This window comes from Barbatula barbatula, assembly GCF_947034865.1.
Source record: "Barbatula barbatula genome assembly, chromosome: 2".
Classification (NCBI taxonomy): domain Eukaryota; kingdom Metazoa; phylum Chordata; class Actinopteri; order Cypriniformes; family Nemacheilidae; genus Barbatula; species Barbatula barbatula.
In genome coordinates, this window is record NC_136767.1 from 7,345,256 (window position 1) to 7,349,206 (window position 3,951).

The 3,951-nt window shown below is 40.4% G+C and overlaps 1 long non-coding RNA gene across 1 annotated transcript; it reads right to left on the reverse strand.

Annotated features, from left to right (window-relative positions):
* Positions 1-506: 506 nt before the first annotated feature.
* On the reverse strand, positions 507-3,305 carry LOC306891145. Its single transcript, XR_013786325.1, has 3 exons — positions 2,690-3,305; positions 1,584-1,710; positions 507-1,468 (listed from the first exon to the last, which is right to left on the reverse strand). It is a non-coding gene; the product is annotated as an uncharacterized lncRNA (long non-coding RNA).
* Positions 3,306-3,951: the final 646 nt, after the last annotated feature.

Below are 3,951 nucleotides of genomic sequence, written 5' to 3' on the forward strand. Positions count from 1 at the left end.
GCATATGTTGCACTGACTTGTTTACTGTAGTGGAAAAAATAAAAAATAAAATGTTGCAATAGCATGTGTGTGTATCTGCAAATATTTCTGAGCATGTGAACAATCTGATACATATTTTAGTATTATGGCAAAGCATACTAAAGATGGGGGTGCTTTTTATTATGCCCAACAGTGTGTAGTTGGTTAGGCAAAAATCTGGTAATATGAATGAAGTGTGTGCCATTTCATGCAAAAGTTTGATTTTGATAATGCTATGTGTAGTTTCGGTTGCAGTGCTTCATTTTGCAGGATATATGAGGTATTTTGCAGATTAGGTGTGTGGTTTCGTGAATTGTGTTAAGTATTTTGATAAAACCAAATGAAGCACCGAATGGGTGGAGTTTGTTATTTTGGACTATTATAATTTCAACACCGACTACGCCACCCTGGGAATTTCACCCAGGGAAATAATGGTCCAATAAGTACACAGGTTCGTTCCCACAAAGATACGACAGAGACGAGAATATAGAGAAATATAACAATAATTCTTTTATTATTATAAATAGAATAAAAACACACACAATTCAGGAGACAAGGGATTCATGTAGATTCGAGACTAAACAAATGCAAACAAAAACAATCAGACAATTGGAGGGGACATGTCAGTTGACAGGGAGAAATGGCAACCTACCTAATTCTACTTCACTACAACTTTAACCGTACACTCATGTACGCACCTCACCACGAGCACGCGTGCATTCAGATGACAGAACTTAAGCAGAATCAAATCACTCAGTGAACCAGGGTACCCAGTAATGTGGACCTAGAGGAGTCAGCAATACCTCATAGTTAGTCCGACAAAGTCCCAGTCGTTACTCAATTGTCACGTATCAAAATCAATAAACCAAATAGAAAAAGAATATAAAGTTAAATAAAAAATAAAGCAACAACAGAATAACATACAATCACATTACACAGTTCAACAACACAATACCACAAGATTCACTCCATAAGATCAAACTCACATCAACGCTTATTGCTCTCATGGACACACACGCGCTCTCACACACACACACACACACACACACACCTTTAACAGCAACCAAACACACCCAGACACACACATCCACTTAGAAATTCATTCACTCGCGATAATACCATACGAATCCCACAAACACAGTCTTCCAGTTGAAACGGTGCGGAGGTGACCAAACGCCACACGGATTTATGCTCTGGTGTCACAATCTCCCGATGTATGCGGGCTGGTCCAAACGGCCCGACAACATTAATACTCGGATCTCACAATCGCCCGAGGTCAAGTGCACGTAATACAGACTGGTCCAGAAACGCAGAATGAAGAATGAGGTGAGGCGAGGCAGGGCGGGACGCCGCGGCAACGCACAACCAGGTGTCCAAGGCGACAAAGGGACCAAAAGGGAAAATAGCGCAAGAGGAAGAGGAAGCCCAGGTCCCGGTCTCAATCAGTTCACTGTAAGCACACGAACATATTAACAGCTCGCGATCACTTCGGCTATAACAGAGGGGAACATGATATAAACAACAAGTCCTTTTACGGATACTCATTAAATCAATTGTACACCCACCTGATCATTAATGAATCAGCTTTTCAACATCAAATCACGATGGGTGAATTAGCTTTCCAAACATCGAACCACGATGGGTAAACAGCCCGGGAAGTGCACCAAATGCTGTGCAGCTCCGCTCACAGATCTGTGCGGTTTAGATAAAAAAAAAACCCATACGGGAGCAACTTCAGAGAACAGCCTCCAAGTTTGCAACAATCAACGCGCTTCTCAATGAACGCAGGAACATTCCTTATACGCACTCACGCACCCATAGCGCACCTGGATCTAATTAGGTGATCACCATTCAGTGCATACTCAGGTTGTCACTACAATTAACTAGGCAGCTATGCCGGCTACACAGACTAGTAAAATTGTGTGTTAACAATTGGAAAAAAACTGTAAAGATTCAACTCATGTTATTCATGTGTTTAACAAAACAAAACTAAGATTATGTTTTAACTGTCAGGACTCTGGTCTAATCCTTGCTCGGTCTTTCGTTTTACTCTCTTCTACGTGCGCTCACGCACAGCTGCTACCACTCTATCATTTCGCTCTCTTGCACACCTGTTCTCTCTTTGCTTGCTAATTTCTGACTGTTATAGTTGCTTCCGTCTTTCTGTTCCTTGCCAGTGTGTTTTGCAATTGTAGCGCCTCTCTAGCGTATTTCACTATAATGAGAGGTAGCTATCCTGTGTTCTTTAAACTTATTTTTACACAAATATGTGAGTTTCACTAATAAATTATCTGTATTCAACCTGTGTGTGTGTGTACTTACTAACTCTTAGAATGAAATACTTTCCCCCTCTTAATCACTATTTAAACAGTATTATTTACCTCATCAACGAAATGTCAATGTCTTTCAAATACTTAAAATATAAAACACTTTCAAAGTTAACCTAAGAAATTACACTTTTCTCTTAATCAATTTAAAATAATCTACAGAGACAGTAACCACAACAGTTTTATAAAAAATATACCAGATTTAGTAGAAAAAGTGTGTCAAAAGTAAACAGGTATTGAAAAACTCACTTTTCATATAACACAGGCATTTAACTTCACATACAAAACAATAGGGCCCAAGAAAATAAAATAGCCGGCAAAACTCTATTTTAAATTAGAAATACCCTTCAAATGTTCCAATGCTGCAGGCCTGAATGTAGCTTGTGAACGTTGTAGCCTTAAACCAAATGGCTGCTTCACCACACGGGCCAAACTAAAAATGGTACCTTATTTACTGATGTAGATGCAACCTCACGCGGACAGGATTCAAAGCATCCGCCAGAGGAAAACCGGACGAAACGAATTCACAGGAAGATGGTTGACGAGGGAAGTCACATGGTCGACGATGCGGGCAAAGTCCACCACTCCGTAACACTATCCGGCTGCGTCCGGGTCTTTGCTCGTCGTCCCTCAGTTGCTCGTTACACACAGGCTTAACCCACAAGATCGCTGGCCGCTAGCTTGTTAGCAATGTCCGTGTAAACGCTTAGCACTTATTTTAGTCTTTATGTGCGGGGTATGCCACTCGCACCGACAGAAATAACACCACTCAAGCGAATATAAGAGTCCTTGTCGAACACTCTCACTACAAAAAGCACATTTTCTCTATTAAACTTTACCACGTATTTCTTATCAGACCAAAACCCTCGCGTCTCTCGATCCTCCTCCCCCTCTCCTTTGACCTCCACCGTGATTGGCTCATTACAAAACTTTCAGAAAATAAAATAAATTCACAAAACACTTCTGTACCTCTCTTCCTATTCTTACAGGCATTAAATAAGCATCTTCACACATATTAACCAAAACATATTTAACCTTTTAAATGCAAAACATGAACATAAATTAATATTGTGCTTTCTTATACATCAAAAGCATAACTTGTAAATGATTATTAACTTTTCTTTTTAACCTTAAACTATTTATTAAACCATGAAATTAGTTATTCAAACTGGTATAACCTACTAATGATTAACATTCAACCGGGTTACACAATTTATGCTGATCGCCTTGCCTTTGTACCGTGGTACGTCTTGTCATTTTGAATCTATTGTGTACTAACCTTGTCTTCTGTCCAGTGTGTGCTCATCCGAGTTGGTGATCGCTGGTTAGATCTTCTTGGACTGTCCCCTCGTATTTACGAGTTGCTTCACCCCTCGGCTGACGATTGCCTGTCCCTCTTCTGAACTGTCATTGCCCCACTGGACTCTGTTCGCGGATCGACCGACCCCAGCCTTCTTGACTACCTCCGTATTTATTATTTCCGAGCTCGGCTCGAGTGTGACTCATTTGACTTTGTCCTTAATAAACTTATGTTCCACCTGCATTTGGATCTCTCTCAGATCGTGACATTAACGTTATCCAAAAAGCTGTCAACATTGTTAACATG